This window comes from Elephantulus edwardii, unplaced genomic scaffold (genome assembly GCF_000299155.1).
Source record: "Elephantulus edwardii isolate Elephantulus edwardi_28Jun2011 unplaced genomic scaffold, EleEdw1.0 scaffold00085, whole genome shotgun sequence".
NCBI classification, from domain to species: domain Eukaryota; kingdom Metazoa; phylum Chordata; class Mammalia; order Macroscelidea; family Macroscelididae; genus Elephantulus; species Elephantulus edwardii.
In genome coordinates this window covers 7,896,596-7,918,026 of record NW_006399835.1, presented here as the reverse complement: position 1 = coordinate 7,918,026, position 21,431 = coordinate 7,896,596, and positions in this window count along the sequence as shown.

The window sequence follows — 21,431 nt, the reverse complement described above, 5'->3', positions numbered from 1 at the left end:
TCATTGATTTCACATGCAAGCAAGATTCTACTGAAGATTATCCAAAAATGACTAGAACAGCACATCAGCAGAGAATTGCCGGAAGTCCAGGCTGGGTTTAGAAGGGGTTGTGGTACTAGGGATATTCTTGCTGATGTTAGATGGATCTGAGCTGAAAGCAGGAAATAGCAGAAGAATATCTATCTGTGTTTAATTGATTATGCAAAGGTGTTTGACTGTGCAGATCATAACAAACTGTGGCTGACTCTGAGAAGAATGGGAATCCCAGAACATTTAATCATGCTGATGCGAAACCTATACTTGGACCAAGAGGCAGTAGTCAGAACAGAGCAGGGTGACACTGCATGTTTCAAAATTGGGAAGGGTGTACACCAGGGATGCATCCTGTCTCCGTACCTTTTCAACATGTATGCAGAGCAGATTATCCAGGAGGCTGGGCTCTATGAGGAGAACTGTGACATCAGGATTGGTGGAAGATTTATTAACAATCTGCGTTATGCAGATGACACAACCCTGCTTGCTGAAACTGAGGAGGACCTCATACACTTGCTGTGGAGGGTCAAGGACTGTAGCCTTCAGTATGGACTGAGGCTCAACGTCAAGAAGACAAAGATTCTCACCACTGGACCAATTGGCAGGGTCAGTATGGATGGCGAAGAGATTGAGATTGTTCACAGCTTCAGTTTGCTTGGCTCCACAGTCAGCACTCTTGGCACCAGCAGTCAGGAAATCAAAATTTTATCGCTATGGGAAAGTCTCCTGTTGGGGACCTCTCTAAAGTACTCAGGAGCAACGGTGTCTCTCTGGAGACTAAGGTGCGCCTGATACAGGACATGGTCTTTGCAATCGCTTGTTACGCATCATAGAGTTGTACAATGTCTAGGGAGGAAAAAAAGGAGAGTTGATGCCTTGAGCTGTGGTGCTGGAGAAGAGTACTGAATCTACCATGGACTGCCAGGAAAACAAACAGATTCATCTTGGAGAGAATTAAACCAAGCAACTCCTTGGAGGCAAGAATTCCGGGGCTTCGTCTGACATACTTTGGACATGTTTCCAGGAGGGACGGGTCCTTGGAGAGGGACATCATGCTTGGGAGTGTGAAGGGATGGCGCAGGAGGGGAAGGCCCTCTATGAGATGGATTGATTCAGTGACTGGGTAATCAGGATGGGTGTGTCAGAGGCTGTGTGGTTGGCACAGCATAGAGCAGGTTTAGGGCTGTTGTGCATAGGGTCGCTATGAGTCGCAAACGACTCAACGGCACATAACAAACAACAACAACAACTATAGATGTTCATTGAAATTAATAAAATAAAACAAACAAAAAAGTATAGTTAACATGTTGTTATGTGCCATCAAGTGGTACTATGTACAACATCTCTGAACCCTGCTCTGTCTGAAGCCAATTTCATTGTCTCTGACACACTCACCCCCATTATTACCCCAGTCACTATGTCAATCCATCTCATCCAGGGTCTTCCTTTCTTGTGCTGTTCCTCCACCCTTTCAAGCATGTTGTCCCTCTCTAAGGACGGTTTCCTGCTTACAAAGTGCCAATAGTATGTCAGATCAAGCTTCAAAATCCTTACCTCCAAGGTGAAGCCTGGTTTTATCCTCTCCAGGACGAATACAACTATGTGGCCAAGTGACTGGAGGATATCTATATTTGTTTCCATTGCAACAAAAAAGGTGACTTGATAGAGTGTGGAAATTATCAAATACTGTCACTGATGTCACACACAAGGAAAATTCTTCTGAAGATTATCCAAAAATGCTTGGAATAGTACATTGACAGAGAAATACAGGCTGGGTTTATAAGGGGCCGTGAAACTAGGGACATTATTGTTAATATCAGATGGATCTTGCCTTAACGCAAAAAGTACCAGAGGAATGTCTATCTATGTTTCATTGAACATGCACATACATTTGATTGTATGGACCACAACAATTGTTGGCTAGCCTTGTAAAGAATGGGAATCCCAGAACATTTCATTGTGCTCATGCAAAACCTATACTTGGACAAGGAGGCAGTTGTCAGAACAGAGCAAGGAAATACATCATGTTTCAAAATCAGGAAAGGAGTTGGTAAGGGATGAATCTTGTCTCCATATCTTTTCAATCTGTAGAACAGAACAGATCATTTGGAAGGCTGGACTTTATGAAGAGGAATGTGGCATTAGGATTGGAAGAAGACTCATCAATGTACATTATGCAGATTATGCAATCTTGCTCAAAGAAACGGAGGAGAACCTGAAACATTTGCTGCAGAATGTCAAGGAGTGCAGTCTTCAGTAAACACTGAAGCGAAAAATCAAGAAAATAAATATCTACACCATTGGGCCAATTGGTAGCACTATGATAGAGGGAGAAGAGAATGAGATTGTTAACAATTTCAATTTGTTCAACACCATGATCAACACTTTTGGCCCAGTAGCCAGAAATCAGAAGATTAATTTCTTTGAAGAAGGCTGCTGTCTTAGACCTTTCAAAAGTGTTGAAGAACAACGATGTCAGTCTGGAGACGAAAATTTGTCTGATTCAAGTCATGGTCTTTGGAATTACTTGCTAGGCATTTAAGAGCTTGGATAATGACTGGAGCTGACAGAAGAATTGATGTCTTTGTATTGTGGTTCTGGAGAAGAGTATTGTACATATCATGGGTGCCGAGGAAACAAGCATGTTTGGCCTAAAAAGGGTGAAGCCGGGCTGCTCCTTGGAGTAAAAATATTTAAGCTTCTTCTTACATACTTTGGGTATGTGGCCAGGAGGGACCACTTCCTGAAGAAGGACATTATGCTTGGAAGACTGGTGGAAAGTGTAGCAGAGCAAGAGGCCAAATGAGATGGATTTCATAGTAACTGGGGTAATGGAGGTAGGTGTGTCAAAGACAGTGAGTCTGGCTCAAGATAGAGCAGAGTTCAAAGTTATTGTACATAATTTCAGACAACTTGATGGCCCGTAACAAGAATATACTGGAGCAAATGAAAAACTTTCATAAAAGTAAAATTCAATTTTATAGAGTTAAAATACTTGACTTTAAATACAAAAGTAAGAAATATTAATTAAATTTCTCATATATTACAGGACCATCTAATATGTTCTATAAAAGATAGAAAAATCAAACAAAAATGTTTATATATATATAATATATTTTTAATATAATACATCATTGAAATGTGTCTACTAAATTAATTTATGGCAAGAAAAATGATTTGATTAAAAAATAACAAAGATTTGATAATCTTTTATATATATTAAAGCTCATATACATTAAGAAGAAACACAGTAACTATAACAAATAGATGTACAAAATGGGTAAGCAGCTAATTAACAGAAGAAGAAATATTGCATGAGTCTAATAATATAGAGTCCTACTGGTGAAATAGTGCCAGCTGCTAAAAGTTCGTTAGTTTTTACTCACATTTCTACAAATACATGCAGCTCGGGACTTGCTGAAGCAATGATGATGAAACATGGAGTTAAAGCTGCTCAGAGGAATTTGGAAAAACAAGGCCCCAGGAATTAATGGATGGTGAAGAGATTGAGATGGATAACAGGTTTAGTTGACTTGGCTCCATAGTCAACATTCTTGGTACCAGCAGCTAGGAAATCAAGAGATTAATTGCATTGGGAAAGTGAGCTGTGAGGGACCTCTCAAGAGTACTGAAGAGCAACGACATCAGGCTAGAGATGAAGGTGCGCCTGTTACAGGCTGTAGTCTTCGCAATTATGTGCTATGCACTGAAGAGTTGGACAGTGACTAGGGATAAGAGAAAGAGAATTGATGCCTTTGAGATGTGGTGCTGGAGAAGAGTGTTGAATATATCATGGACTGCTAGGAGAACAAACAGGTTTGTCTTGGAGAGGGTGAAGCCGTAATGCTTCTTGGAGTCAAGGATTCTGAAGCTTCGTCTGACATACTTTGGGCATGTTGCAAGGAAGGACTGGTCCTTGGAGAGGGACCCCATGTTTGGTAGAGAGGAGGAAAGTCTCTCAATGAGATGGATCTATTCAGTGATTGGAGTGGTGGGAATGAGTGTGTTGGAGACGGCAAGGTTGGCACAGGATAGAGCAGGGTTTAGGGCTCCTGTACTTAGGGTCAATATGAGTCGTCACAAGCGACTCGAAGGCACATAACAATAACATTCTATTTTCACATCTTTCCTTATAGAGACTAGCTTCTCTATTGATTTCTTGAATGCACAGATTGGATAGGTAGAGAGAAAGGATACAACCTTGGTACATAACTTTGCTGATTTTAAACCATACAGTGTCCTTTACTCTGTTTGGATAATAGCTTCTTGGTCTAGGTATAGATCTTATTGCTATTGTTATGTGCCATTGAGTCACCTGTTGTGACCCATAGTGACCCTATACACCAGAACTCTGAGGCCTTGCCTTGTCCTGAACCAGTCTCACTGATTCCAACATACCTATTCCCGTTACCCCAGTTACTGTACCAATCCATCTCATCCGGGCTCTTCCTCTCCTGAGCTGTCCCTCCACCCTTCTAAGCATGATGTTCTTCTAGAACTAGTCTTTCCTGGTCATGTGCCCAACATATATGAGAAGAAGCTTCAAAACCCTAGCCTCCAAGGAGAAACTTGGTTTCACCCTCCCCAAGACAGACTTACTTGTTTTCTTCGTGGCCCTACTAACAGAATTATATGGTCTGGGATTCTTATTCTTCTCAATGTTAGCCATAATCTGTTTTAATCTACACAATCAAATTTCTTTGCATAGTCCAGCTTCTCAAATTATTTGTTGAACATAATGATTTAATAAGTATGTAGAAAGGATACAACCATCATGCACATCTTTCCTGATTTTGAATCATCCTTATTTTGTTCAGACAACAACAATCTGTCTATGGACAGATATCTCATGAGCAAAATTAAGTGTTATTAGATTTCTATTCTCAATGTTATCCATAATTTGTTACAAACTACACAGTCAGATGTGTGGGTTGTTGTTTTTTATAAATAAAATGTACAAGTGAACATTTCTCAGATATTCTTTAATTTCAGCTAAAAATCAACCTGATATAAAAAGTAAGACCTCTCATTCCATGTTTTCTTCTAAATCCAGCTTGATATTTTTAATATTCTTTCTCTGTACTACAATTCTAGTAATTTTAATAAACTTTGGTAAGATTTTTGCTTGTATGTGACATTAATAATATATCTTTACACATTGCTATATTTTATTGCTATATGCTCTAGAGTTGACTATCACCCATAACGGCCTTATGCACAATGGCTCTTAATTATAACCTAATCTGAGCCAATCTCGCTGTTTTACTCCCTTCCTATAGTTACTGTGTCAATCCATCTCAACCAAGTTCTTCCTTTATTGTACTGAGGTTCTACTGGTTCAAGAATGATGTCTTTCTCCATGGGCTTATCCCCTCTTGACAATATGCCCAAAGTATGAGAGTCAGAGAGTCAAAATCCTTGCTTCTAAGGAGTAGTGGCATTTAACAATAACATAGAGAGACCTCAGTTGGGCTAATGGACACAAAGTGATGCTACCAAGCCAAAGGTGGGTGATTTTTATCTGCGTCCCTCAGTCCTGCTTTTGACTGTTTTGGGTCAAACATTCTCCTGGGTGGTATCGCACTGGTCTGTCCATTTGCTATACAGAGGTAATTCATGGTTGCTGTGATTCTGAACACCGTGACCCTCAGGTGCCAAATGTGATACTGGTCATCCATGGTGAAAAGTGCTTGGTGGAGCTTCCTGATTAAAACAAGCCTGGAAGCAGAAGTGGCATCCACTTCCTAAATAGCTTGCCTCTAGAAACCCTATGAACATGGAGAAATTAAAACAGCTATGCAAGTATTAAGGTCTTTCATTCAGAGGGTCACTATGAGTTGTCTACGACTTGATGGCACTTCACAACTACAACATGTGAGTCAGAGATTCAAAATCCTTGCTTCCAAGGAATAGTGGCTTCATTTTCTTGAAGACAGACTTCTTAACTCTCAGAGACCATGTGTGGAGTTAAGGGTTTATTCAGAGTGACTTTCCTAGTCTTTGCTTGACTTTGCCATGTGAATGGGATGGAATATGTGAATAGGGTATGTTAGCCTACCCACAAGGGGATTGGCTAGTTTCACCAATTCACAAGGGTATTGGCTAGTCTCACCAATAAATTGAGTGGGCCCAGCACCAGAATTAGTAAAAACTTCACCACTAGCAAAGAAGAGTAAGCAAGAGAATGCGACTCATCCTTGAGGACCAGAACAGTGGCCGTAGTAGCCATAGCAGGGAACCAGAGAACCAACATGAGATGAGGCTGACTGCTACCTTCCTATAGACTGAACCATAGCTAAGGTAAGAATATTTGCCCAAGTTTGTTGGACAACTTGTAACACTGGCCTGAAGCCATGGAGCTCAAGGCTGAGGTGCCTGAAAACACATTTCAGAAACTGCCTTCTTTCTATTCTGTTATTAACCTGAATTATAAACTTTTGACTTCCCTAACATGATCCCATGTGGTCTGCGAACTATCACATTGGATTTTGGACATAATAAAGCAGTAAGGTTGGTGTTGAGATAGTAGAAAAATGTACAGGAATGTAGGGGAGATTTCTGACCTCATGGAATTTTATGTGTTTGTTTTGTTCATGCAGGGACAGTTCCCCTTTGAGAAGTTGCTAAAGATCAGATATGGCCGTCCCTATGTAACTCTAGTTCTTTATACACCATGAAATACTCAGTACTTTTCTCCTGAGCCACCCTTTCTTCCTCTTCTCTTTAATCATTGTCCATCTCTCAGGTGCATAGCAAGTAATTGAAAAGCCTGGCTTGGATCAAGTGCATCTTATTCTTTAGATTTACATTGTTGCCCTTTTGCACTCTGGGGAAGAACTTGTAAATAACTACTCTTTTTATATTTTCAAGTTATTGTAGGTTATATTTTCTTAGGTTTTATTCTATATAATTTGATAGAGTCATCTTTATTAGTGCATGTTTACACAGGTGGTAAGTATAGAGTTCAACAATTATGGGCATCTAAAGAGTCAGCACACTTATGAAAATATCATTCACTAACTACTTGTGACTAGTGGGTCTAACCACTACTAACCTTCTCCACTTCACACAAAAATTCTACCCAAAAGACATATATCTTTTGTAATTGGATTAGAGAAATAATATTCATTAAAGACTCTTAGATACCTTCTGAATATCCCTTTAAAACTCAATCACTATGCCCAAATGTGCATAGAAATGTTATAATTAAAATTTTGCAGAATCAGTGAAATTCTGCATTTCCTACCGTATGTTCATGTTAACAAGTTATCATTTGTGAAGTCTTTATAGTTAGATTCTGTCAGTAAAGCTCACAAGTCACTTTATCCAATGTTTGAAACTTACACGGTTTTCACATGGACAGGAATTGATCTGGAGGTCGAGTCAAACAGTTTTTTACAAAAACTGGAAAAGGAAAAAAAAAACACACCAAAATTTGGTTCATTAAATCTTTTGGTCTAGTTAGTCAATAGTCTAAGAGGCAGCAGGATTCACGTAAAATTAACTTTTATCATTTGTATTACTATTTTCTTGATACAGTTAAGTAATGCAGCTTGAGTAATATTCAGAAAAATACAGTATAGACTGCTTAGCCACACTGAAATAAGAAGCCTTGATAGTTCAATGGGCTAACCAAAATATTGGTTGTTCAAACTCACTAGGAGGAAAAGAGAAAGCTAATTATCCGCTTCTCAAAAGATTACAGCTTAGAAAATTCTATTGTCATAAAATGTTATTATAAGCCAGAATTAAATTGATGACATACATTTCCATCAACTACCATGTTGAAAAGAGTTCCAAATGACTTTATGACATTACAACCCCATTTTACGCATTCATTCTAACAAAATATTTCCTTGCTATTTTCTCTACATGACTGCTTGACTGGCAAGCTCCCATTCATTCTTCAAAACAATTTGTTCTGTTTGTCCATAGACCATTACTCCAACAGAGTGATATTAGTACAGCCCGACTGTGGTAACTGAAGGGCAGAAAATATAATATAGTCATTAATATATATTATTATTTTAACTAAAATGTTCATATAGCAGACTTTAATTAACCCTATTAAATTAACTTAAAGGTTTTTATGCTTAAAATCATGGTTAAGTTACACCATTCTGAAACCTTTTTAAGATGTTATATAGTCAATATTAAACATGTGTTAATCTATAAATATAATACATTATGAATATATTTTGAGATAATAATGTACTATAACTGAATAATGCAAGTATTTTATATAGGTAACAGATTTTTTTTCCTGTGGCAGGCAATGGATTTTGGTCTGACATTATCAACATCTCCATTTTTATCATTAAAATTCTTTTGTAAACATTGACTTACTTCATAGCATTTAGATATCTATTGTATTACTAGACTGATTTAGCTAATACCCACAATAATGTGTGGCAATTTGGTAAACATTGTTTTTCCCAGAGTATGTTTTAAATAAAATAATTTCCCCAGTGATTCAAACTAATTAGTGGCAAAATTAGATCTCCTACTCTATGCTCTCTGTACTTCATCATTTCTTCATTTTGTTTTCTTTGATTTTTAATTTACCAAACAATATGATTTCAGATAGATTGTAAAAAGGTTTTCCCATATTTTCACAGCCAAAGAGATAAAGTTTGTTCTACAATAATACATATATACGATACATAGATAGGGAATTTCTGAAGTTCAAGCAGGATGTAGAAGAGGCCATGGGCCCAGGAATATAATTGCTAATGTCAGATGGATCCTGGCTGAAAGTGAGGAATACCAGAAGAATGTCTATTTCTGCTTTATTGACTATGGAAACTCGTTTGACTATGTGAGTCATGACAAGTTGTGGCTGACATTGAGAAGAAATGGAATCCCAGAGCACGAGATTGTGCTCCTGAGAAACCTATACTTGGACCAGAAGGCTGTTGTGCAAACAGAGCAGGGGAGCACTGCATGATTTGAAATTGGAAAGAGCCCATCAGGATTGTATTCTGTCTCCATACCTATTCAATCTATATGCTGAACAAATATCTGAGAAGCTGAACTTTATAAAGAGGAGTGTGACATCAGGATTGGAGGGATACTCAACAATAATCTGAATTATGCAGATGACACTACCTTGCTTGCTGAAAGTGAGAAGGATTTGAATCACTTGTTGCAGAAGATCAAGAAATGTAGCCTTTAGTATGGATTGAGTCTCAATATCAAGAAAACAACAGGTAGTGCCATGATGTATGGAGGGGAAATTGAAACTGTCAACAGCTTTGTCTGCTTGGATCCACAATTAACACTCTTGGTATGAGCAGTCAGAAAATACAGAGATGCATTGCAATGGGAAAATCTGCAGTTAGAGACCTTTCCAAATAATTGAGGAATAGTGATGTCTATTTAAGAACTAAGGTGCGTCTGATTCAGGCTTTCCAATTACAGCTATGCATTCGAGACCTGTACAATGAATAAGGATGACAGTGAAAGAATTGTTCCTTTGAGATGTGGTGTTGGAAAAGAGCACTGAACATTGCATGAATGAACAAGAAAATGAATAGTTATGTCTTGGAAAATGTGTATCCGGAGTGCTCTTTGGAGGCAAGAATAATGAGATTTCGCCTAACATACTTTAGAAATATTGCTAGGAGCTATTCCATGGAGAGGGATATGATATTGGGGGTGGGGATGGAGGCTCAGCCAAGGGGAAGAAGATCCTCAACCAGGTGGATTGTCAAGGTGACTGCTGCAATGGGCTCTTATGTGCCAGCAAGTTTGAGGATGGCACAGGACAGGACTGGTTTCAGATCTTCTGTTCATAGGGTTGCTATGAATCTTACTCTACTCAATGGCACCTAACAACAATAACAACAACAACAACAGTCCACCCATTAGACAGGTGGCTGTTGGGTGCTCTGAAGTTATTTCTGTCTCAGAGGGACAATAAATGACAGAGGAGTAGCTGATGGGCTTCAAACACTTTTCATTCTCTTTAACGTTTTTAGCATTTAACCATTGATCCACAAGAGCTTCCCCCCCCCATATGGTTTATGTAATCTATACTGTGTAGTTATTTTTCAAGCATATACAACCAAACTTATTGTCATTAAGTCAATTCTGGCTCATAGTGGCCCTATAGTTGTTAAATACTATTGAGTCCAGACTGATTCATAGCTGACCATCCAGTGGGTTTTAAGAGGACGTAGATTACAGAGGCATAGTTTACCCATTCTTTTCTCATGGAGTAGATGCATACCTTCTAGATAAGTTTCTTACCACTAGGCCACCAGAGATTTCAGTGACCCTGTTGTACAGAATATAACTGCACAAGAAGGTTTCCAAGGTTGTAAATCTTTAGGGAAGTAGAGTGTATCATCTTTCTGCTGCTGGTGGGTATCACCATTAACACTTTGGTTAATATCAGACTGCTTTAAAGACTGAGCCATCAAGGTTCTTTAAATTCTTCTATTCTGTAATTACCTTTCAATCTACCTACATTTCTTTTTATGTTATTGCTGTTGTTGTGTGCCATTGAATCATATGCAAGAAATACTGATGCTATGTACAACAGCTCTGAACCCTGCCCTATTTTGAACCAATCTTACTCTCTTCAACACACCTATTCCCATTATCCCAGTTACTGTGTTAATCTATCTCTTCCAAGTCTTCCTCTCCTGTGCTGTCCCTCCTCCCTCCCGAGCATAACATTCTCCAAAGATTGGCCCCTGTTGCAACATGCCCAAAGTATGTCAGACAAAGATTTAGAATTCTCGCTTTCAAGGAACACTTTGGTTTCATTCACTCTAGGACAGATTTGCTTGTGTTCTCTTGGTAGTTTGTGTTATATTCAATACTCTTCACCAAAAGACTAATGATCTTTAAAAGGCATCAATTCTTCTTCTATTATCCTTCACCGTTCTCCAGCTCTCTGATGCATAGCAAGTAATAGCAAAGACCATAGCTTGGATTACGCATACCTTAGTCTCTAGACTGACATCATTGCTCTTCAGAACTCTGGAGAGGTCATTGACAACAGATTTTCCTAACATGATTCCCTTTTGATTCTCTGACTGTTGATGCTAACAATGCTGATTGTGGCAACAAGCAAGCTGAAATTGTTAACAAATCTAATTTCTTCTCCTCTATCATAGTGTGACCAAATGGCCCCCAGTGATGAGAATCTTTGGGTGGGTTAGTTTCTGATTGTTTGTGTGCTCATGTTGAGCTTCAGTTAATATTGAAGAATGAAGTTCTTCACACTGAAGTGCAGCAAACGCCTCAGGTTCTCCTCAGTTTCAGGAAGCAAGGTTGTGTCATCATTAGTATAATGCAGGATGTTGATAAGCTTCCTCCAATCTTGATGCCTCATCCCTCCTCATAAAGTCACACCTCTCGAATGATCTGTTTCACACATAAAGAAGTTTTGGAGGTATAACACATCCCTGCCTCACATCTTTCCTGAATTTGAACCATGCAATGTTTTCTTCCTCTCCTCTGATGACTGTTTCCTGGTTCAAATAAAGGTTTTGTATGAGCACAATTAAGTTTTCTGGGATTCTCATTTTTCTCAAAGTTAGTGACAATCTATTGTGATCCACATAGTCAAATGCTTTTTTATAGTCACTGAAACACAAATAAGCATTCTACTTTCATCTAAGATTCATCTAACATTGATTATAATGTCCCTAAAGCCAAGGTCTCTTCTAAAATCTTAAATTTTTGTTAAGACTATTTGATGATATTGGTATTTTGGCATATGTCTCTTTTTCTAAAAAAATTTGGTCTATATAACATTGTTTTTTTTTAGATTTTCCTAAGTATCTTGTCAACAACTTCATCTTACTTGGATTCACAATTAACACCCTTGAATCAGCAGTAAGGAAATAAGGAGACATATTGAACTGGGAAAGTCTGCAGTTAGAGACCTCTTCAAACTATTGAAGAGTAATGATGTCAGTTTGAGGACTAAGATGTGTCTGATTCTGGTCAAGGTCTTTCTGATCAGTTTCTGTGCATCTGAGAGCTGGACAACGAATAAGGATACAGAAGAACAGATGCCTTTGAGCTATGGTGTTGGAGAAGAGCACTGAACATTTTAAGGACAGCCAGAAGAACAAAAATGTCTTTGAGAGGGTGCTGCCAGAGTGAACTTTTGAGTCAGAAGTGAAGAGGCTTCTCCTCACACACTTGGGGCATGTTGCCAGGAGGGGCTATTCTTTGGAGAGGGACACGAAGCTTAGAAAGTTGAAGGGTTAGTGAAGGAAAGAAAGACCTTAAACCAGGTGGATTGACACAGTGACTGCTGTAATGGACTCTACTATGTCAGTAAGTGTGGCATAGGATAGGATAGGATTCAGATCTAATGTTCTTAAGGTTTCTATGAATCTTATTTGACTTGATGGCACCTAAAAACAACACATATCTTGTTTTAAATCACAGTCAAGACCCTTCTCACTAGCATTCAGGAAATTAAAAGATGAGTTGCATTGCTAAAATCTGCTATCAAGAACCTCTTCAGAGTACCATAGAGCAATCTTCTCAATTGCTTGCTAGGCCCCTGAGAAGAAGAATAAATGCCTTTGAATTGTGGTGCTGGAGAAGAGTGTTGAACAAACCATGCATTGCCAAGAGAACAAACAGGCCTGTCATGGAAAGAGTGAAATCATGTTGCTTCTTGGAAGCTATGATTTTGAAATCCTATCTCTCATATTTTGGGTGAGTTACCAAGAGGGACCAGGCCTTGGGGAAGGACATCATGATTGGAGGAGTGGAGTATATCAGTGAAAGAGAGGAAGACCCTGGATGAGATAAACTGACAGTGAATGTGATAATGGGTGATGTGTGTCAGAGATGGTGAGATGATTCAATATAAGGCATTTTTCAGAGATGTTGATCATAGGATTGCAAGGAGTTGCAGTAAACTTGTGGCATATAACAGCAACAGCAAGTACTTTTTCGATCAGTATTGAATAACATCCATTTGTTATAGAAGTCAGATCACATTACAGTGGTCATTTTTGACCTATGTTATACATTAGAGTGTCTGAGTATCTTAAAGAAAAAGGAAAATAATGTACTTGAACTTCGTAAGTAAACCTATATAAAAGAAAAAAAATTAAAATAGAAAGGAAAAATTAAAAAAGAAATCAAGCAAGCTTCATGATCAGACTCGAATCTAGATCCAAATAGATCGACGTATGAATGTGATCCAGCATTGTAATATTTTACAGGTGGTTCCAATCTGCCTTCAAGTTGGAGAATCAATGCAGTAGAGAGAAATCACTTGCCCTTACTGCTGTAATGGAAATGCAGCTATATTAGTATTTACTAAAAATATTATTATCACAATTTGTTAGAGATGATGTTTAAACTTACTAACAAACTGTTAGCCAGTATGCCATGGAAAGATCTCTCTAATCTTTGCATTTTCTCAGGAAGTTTCTAATTTTTTTTTTTTCCCCATTGAGCTGGAGTCAATAAGTCATCTGCTTTCTGGGTATAGGCATCCTTCCAGAGCTAGCTCTGTCTGTCTTCCTATCTCCATAGCACTCTGCTGAGACACTGGTAATGCGTAAGGGCAGACTAATTAATTAGCTCTGCTGGTCCCATAACACTCTAAGCTGCCACTCTATTTACCTTTTGCACTGCTTATACAGGCTGAGCAGTGGCTGAAACTATAATGTGTCATAAGAAATGACGCAGCTAATGGTGTCCACATCTAGCACTCATTGAGCTAAATTACACAGCCATTCCACACTATCATTCTTCTGCATCATGAGGCAATGCATTTATTAGCACAGATCCTTAAGTGACACATACCAATTATTTTTACAAAGAACAGACTGGAAACAGGCCCCATAATTGCATGCTAGCCAACCAGTCAAGTCTACAAACAAATTGCTCACTCACTTATTACCTCTTTTACCTTCAGATATAATTATTTGCATGTGGACTGGAGGTCTTGTGTTTGATTTTGATGATAATTCATCGATGGGAGTATACTTTCCAGATATTATAAACAATTAGTAATTGCATGATGGTGAAAAACAAACCTGTGTTTGCTGGCCTATGTTGTTGTTGTTGTTAAGGCTAATAAAATTTTTGCTTGCCTATAGTAAGAGCTAATTAAAGTAGGTCATTTACCAAGGCAGTGAACATGGGACTGAATTATATTGCTAATTAGCAGTTTCAGATGCTGAAAAGAAACTCAGAGTTGTTTTTTGTTTTGTTCTTTTGTTTTGTTTTTCCATACTATTGCAATGACTGTGAGAGAAGTAGAGCAGTTATTCCCTGAAGAGCCACATCTTTGCTCTAAGACTTTCACTGGTTCTCAGTCTGTCTCCCTTGGTGCAAAATGCTCTTATTTTACGTTTATCAGATTGTTTATATCTGGTGCATATAGATTCTGAAGTTATCATTCTGAAGTTTAAATGAACTGCCTTGACATTTGTTGCTTCACTTCCAGTTTTTCTCTGTCTTCAGCAGACATGCTCTATACTTGAGTATACCTGCCATGTTTTAGAAAGAGTGGTCAATCCTCTTGCTCCAGGTCTACTTTCCCTCGATCTGTTCCACTACACTTGCTGAGATGTTCATAAAGAGCATTCCCTCATAGTCGATCAAACCAAACATACATTTTTCACACTTCAAGTGTGAAGTCTCTGCAAGCACTGGAGACTCAAGGACACAATTCACTTCAACTCACTGTCATTGAGTTGTTTCTGCCTCTAGTGACAATCCATTGTGCTTCCAAGACTAAAAGTCTTTAACAGGAGAAGCTGGTGTATTACACACTCCAGGACTGTGTGATATTTTGGTTAGCAAAAAGTCTACACACTATAGACTATGCTACCAGCAAAATGCAAACTCATTGTCATTGAGTCAGAACTGACTCATAACTCTTAGCAGATTTTCAAAAGCTGTAAATAGCATACAAGGAGATTGCTCATCCTTGTTCCTCAGAACCATTAGTGGAATCCAACCACTCTAGCATTATCATCTTCCAGCTAGAAATACAAGTCCCTATAGAGTACACTACCAGAACTCCTAGTAACTACAGAAAGAGAAATTATTAGTTCTATCTATCTATCTATCTATCTATCTATCTATCTATCTATTAGGTCCTTCTTATTGATTGAATTATGTCTCCCCAAAAGGTGCCATAATTCTAACTCCTACATGAATGTAATTGTGTGAGTTTAGGTTGTTATTATGGTAATGAAAAAGATTACTGTAGACTCTTTCAAGAGTTGATCTCTTTTTTTTTAAGAGTTGATCTCTTGAATAACAAAAGCAATTAAACAAGAGAATAGAGGAGAGATAAGGTTGATACATATGAAGTCACATGAAGACTCCCCAAAATAGAATCTTTGCCCAGCAGAGGTGAGGACCTCCCTCCAGAGTCAAAAAAACAAGAATTTTCGTATAGCTGGCATCATGACTTCAGACTTCTAGTTTCCCAAACAATGGGAAATTTTTTGTTGTTGTTAATGGTTGTGCTATTTATATCATAGCAGCACTTCCTAAAATATCTCTTCCTGTTGCTTTTGAAGCTTGACTCAAATTTGAAAACCTAAAAAAGATCATACTGACCTTATGAGACTGAGTTAGTTCACAGGACAAATCCTGTATTAGACCATTATTGTTATTGTGGAAATAGAAACATAACTCGCAAAATGTGTATGAGGATCCAAGGTGAGGGGAGCAAAGGGATAAAGATGGGCTGGAGGGAAATCATAAGGTCACACAATGTTATGGTTGGATGGAGGGAGTGTAAAAGAAATGGGAAAGATCAAGCAAGAATCTGGAAAGACAGGATAATGAGCATAGTTCAATGGTGATTATTTTTATAAAATGTAATGAGTGGGAATGATCGTATGAAACACAATGTGAATGAAGGACAGTATGAAACAAAGTTGGTAAGCAAACAATTATAAAATAAAAATTAAAAAAAGTATGCTGAGAACAGCTCTAAGAATGTGTAAATATGGGAATCTGGCACCAGATTTGCCTGTTTTTTTTCAAACTGGCAAGTCTTTTTTGCAGCCTGAATGTGATCTACTGAGGAGAGGGAGCTAAATTATTATTTCATTGAGATAAATAAAAAGATAAAATATAGTACATTGTATGAATGATAAGGGTGAATTCTGAGAGAGGTAGTGTGGCACACCTTCTTCAAATTTATTACCATTATGAAATGTATGCATATTATTCCTTGTTGAAATTCACATAAAATATTTATGTCTAAAATTTATTTGATATTATGAGGATTTCTAATATTCTGATTCTAATATTTAAAAACTTTAAATATTTTATTTAAATTTCTTTTTATTTGGCCATCAGACAAACCAAAGAACTTATAGTGAGGACTATGTCACATCATGATAATGATCTGTATTTTCTTTTTAAAATGTCCTGTAACCTTTCAAGAACCAGATTTACTACCACAAGCCTATTTACAATCCCTTTCTCATTTCTTCATAATGTTATATAGGGAGCTCTGGTGGCCTAGTGGCAAGAAGCTACATTGCAATCCCAAAAGCATATGGTTCGAATCCATCAACCGCTCTGTGGAAGAAGGATGGGTAATCTCCTCCAATGAAATTATTTTTCTCTGACTACACACAGGAGGTTCAGCTATAGTTTAGTTCTGACTAAATGGTACACAACAACAAAACAACAAAGCTATATAACCAATTATCTTTATAAGATAGACATATAAATACATTAATGTTAATTAATTTTATTATATTAATTATATTATGAACATTATAATTTCACCCCACATCAGTTTGTATGTTGCTATGATGCTGGAAGTTATGTCATCAATATTTCAAATACCATCAGAGTCACTCATAGAAGACACATTTCAGTAGAGCTTCTAAACTAAGACAGACTAGAAAAAAGACCTAGTGATACAGTTTTAAAATTATTAAGTGAAAATCTTATTGTTCACAACAGAATATTTACTTTGGAGCCATTATCAACAGCATGAATTGTTAGTGGAGGATATCATGTTTGATAAATGAGAGGGCCAAAGTTGAACATAGGAGATTCTTCGTAATAAAGACTAGCCCAAGAGCTACCATGACAGACTTAAGCATTCTGGAGTATATCGCATGAGCAGACAACATTCTGTTCTCTTGTATATAAGATCATAATGAATTGTATATTGTGGTTGTTGTGTACCATCGAGTCGGAACCGAACCATAGCTGACCCTCCTGTTGGCTTTCAGAGGCAGTTAGTTCATTGCTGGGAAGAGATTGCCCATCTTTCTCCTGCAGAGTGGCTGGTGCCTCAAACCACATGCCTTTAGGATTGCGGTGCAGCTTCTTGTCACTAGGCCACCAGAACTCCCTATGAGCTGGATATACTTAGCTGCAACTAACAATAGCAATTCTGTAAAATATATGTATACCACCAATACAAACAAAGTTAGTTCATAAAGAAGGGACATTATCTTCATGAAGACAGCCTTCAGATTAGAATAAAAGTTCAGGATAAAGGTGAGAGGGATGTTTGGGTTTGGGTTTGTTGGTTGTTTTTTAATGGGTTTTTTGTTGTTGATACTGCTGCTGATTTTGTTTTTTAATCATAAAGTATAGTTAGCCAGAGGAAGAAGATCATAATGGATACTTTATGAAGTTAGAACAATAGGTAAGAGTAGTAATGGCATGAAGACAAGAAAAAACAGAGTTAGCTGTATACAGATAATTTGGCACCATTGGGAAATAAGGTGGGAGACTGGAGTTGCCAAAAGATGAGGCTAGCAACACATACAAATTTTATGCTGTGCAGACCTGTGTACATTCCCTGATGAAGCCCGTTTCTTTTTAGACAGTGTACTTGAAAATCCCTAAGGATGAAGCTGTGTGGTACATGATAGGCATCGCTTGAGCTTATGTTCATGGGGAGGCAAAATAATTGTCAATGTGAAAGTATTATGATGTAGAAAAAGCTACTTATTTTTTTTAAGATAGAACATGTAGTAAAAAAAATTAATAAAAAAAAAAGAACATGTAGTCAGTGAAATTAAGCACAGTAGGTTTCAAGTACGCACCAAAATACTAAGGGGGGAAAATATTCCCAATGTCCTGTCATTAGAGCAATCCCTTTAGGAAATTATCTTCTTAAAGACCAATTATACATGTTGATAGCAAAAGTAGCAACAATATCAGTTTCACAGAAACAATAATAAATAATGAAAGCCCAATCAATAGTTGTTATGAAATTTATTATAACTCATAGACATCCTATATGTGCCAGAGTACAATGGTGTTACTTGACATTTTCAGTGGCTGACTTTTCAGAAGTAGATGGCCAAGACTATTCTGAATTGATTTAAACTTCCAAACTCTGCTAGCAGCCAATCATAATATCGGCTTTCACCATCATGGGCTTCTATCTTGTTATGGGCTCTTGAGTTGATTCTGACTTCCAATTAATTACCGTGCTTTATGCCATAAAATTATTCATCATTTATGATTTGGAAGGTTCTATTATGAATATTCTTGTGGCATAGTTAGTATGGATTTGTGCTGTAATCCAAGGACCACTCCTCTCTGGCCGATCAAATCCAACACCAGGTGTTTTTGTTTTTGTTTGTTTTATTTTGTTTTTGGCTTTTGGTTTTGTTTGTTTGGAGAAACCATGGAATATCTCATTCTGTGCAATTTATAGCCTCAGGAATCCATTGGAGGATAGTTAAGGCTGGCTCCAACTCCACAGCAATGAAAGAAAGAATTATGAATGTGATTCCTTGGACAAAGACAGGTTGTCTCGAGCCATTAAGATTTATAGCCTAGGAAACCTGATGGAGGATTACTGTGAGACACCAAGATATCTTGACGATAGTGAGATATTGAGTAAGATTACGAATGTGTGTATGATATTTCAATTTTTTTTAACAAGGATTTACCAAAAAATGTTATTTTTTCCAACAATAGAGTAATTCTACAACTGATCTATAAGATAAGAGAGCTAGTACTAGAAATTTAAGAGAAACATCCTTAATAGTTATAGGGACAAAGACTTGATTCTGTATGTGACTGAACAAAGTTCTTTTGCTAGCCATTATATTATACTCTAGAATCTGCTGATAACTTAATTTGAAAATTAATGTTCAAGTTACATACTGATTTAGAAAATGATGTGATAGTTGTCAGTAGCTATGTCAAAAAAATAAATTTTATTATGAGTTAAATCTCATTTTAAATAATTATTTTGTTCCACAACAAGGCATAGCCATTCACAGAGCTTAAAACAATATTTCTTTTATAAATAGATTTTTAAATAAATTTAGTGCATCAAAACATGTATAAAGGAATGAACTTTGTTGTAATTTTTATAAAATTACATAAACACATTTCTCTCTTTTTTATTCTGGACAAAAATTAAAATTGGTGGGTATTTTGTTGTTTGTTGTTGTTTTTGGTGTGTTTTTCTTTTATTTTTCTTTTTTAAATGACCATATAGAAAGATCCAGAAAGAGGGAGGAATGCTTGCTTTCTTTCTTTCTTTTTTTTTTTTGTCTCTTTTCTTTTCACACTTGGCAAGTTCAGGCTTGAGAATCCAGGGATGGAAAGACTTGGAATATTTTCACTTGGAAATCTAAGGAGTAAGAAGAGGTGTCTGAACTATTAGGAACTTTGAAGGCCAAGATGAAAAAGAATGAATGCCTGAAACAAATAAAGGTCACATGTGATAGTTTCAACTTACTGCTCTGTACTCTCCTTTTGTTATCCATACATGTTTCTAAAAGGCATGATAATTTTTAATTCACATTTAGCATGGTAATTATAGAATAACTCAAGAATATTTTTCAAGAAAGTTTTTCAGTGGGGACAATTCCTAAAAGCAGGTACTTTCTCATTTAAACTTAAAATGTCACTTTTTTTTCCTGTAGGGACTGATTATGTTTAGCCTCTTAAAGTACTACACAGTAAGCAACTACTGGCATTTCTTGTCATAAGAGAAAAGGTCATGTGTCTGGAAGTCCATAATTCATCATATATTTAATAACTCTCCTAAAAAAACTTTGTCAAAAGATCATCAACTTGCTGCTGTCTGGTGGACTATTTATGATTACTGTCATGATTATTTCATTATGTTCTGATATGTATGCTATGTTTTAAGGTCTTATTTTATAAAAATCAATCATGCCGTGAACTTTTCTGTCACTTTATACGCATATTTGAGTCCTGATCTCACTTTTCCATGAAAGGTGTCATGCGTGATCTCTTGTCTTTATAGAAAAGCATAAAACTGTTATTTACACAAACTGTTACTATTTTTTTCTTTTTAATTTTTACTTTAATCACCTCTGCTCAGTTTTTTTTTTTTACTTCGTCTAATGAAGGGGGTAAAACCAAGCTTGGAAGCAAGGATTTTGAAGCTCCATTTCACATGTATGTTGTCAGGAGGGATTAGTTCTTGGAGAAGGACATCTTACTTGAAAGGGTGGAGGGACAAGGCAGAAGTGATATGGTTTGATACAGTCACTGGGACTCTGGGGCAGGTGTGTCAACTGGGATTCTGGGGCCGGTGCTTCAGAGACTGAGATTTCCACAGATTAGGGCAGGGTCAGAGCTATCATGCATAGGGTTGCTATTAGTCACATGTGACTCCAGGGCACATAACAACAATGGTAAAAAACTGCACTGCAATCCCAAAAGCAAATGGTTTTAATTTAGTCCACTGAATGTTCTTCATTAGAAGAATGAGCAATCTCCTCCTCTGAACCTGCTGGAGGGTCAGCTATGGGTCAGTTCTGGTATCATGGCACACAACAACAACAAAGTATTGAAACTGCTCTGATCAAGGTGACAGATTACCTTAAAATAGTTAACTTCCATGGTTATTTCTTAGTACTCATTTTACCTTATGTTCCTGCTGCAATAGACAAAGTTTAGTTTGTCTCTTTTTTTAGCACTTTTTACGTTTTCTTTCTACCTATAGTGCCATACTTTGTACTCCTTCTCGTTGTCTTTTACAAGTGTTTTCTGATCTCCCAAGCCTTTAAGTTTAGGCTTCTGCAGTGTTTGCCTCTTGCATTTCCTCTTCTGTTTACACTTACTCCCTTGGTAGGTACTTCTAGTAACATGGCTTTAAATATAATTTATATGCTAATTATTTCTCTCTCCACATAATCTCCAGCCAGATTTTCTCTTGAAAGAAAACACATATATGTAATTATCTATATGATATCTCCATTGAGTATATAATTAAAATCTCCTATCTGTTGTTGTTGTTGTTATGTGCCGTCGAGTCGTTTCTGACTCATAGCGACACTATGCACAACAGCCCTAAACCATGCTCTATCCTGCGCCAACTGCACTGCCTCTGACACACCCATCCCGATTACCCCAGTCACTGAATCGACCCATCTCATAGAGGGTCTTCCCCTCCTGCGCTGTCCCTCCAC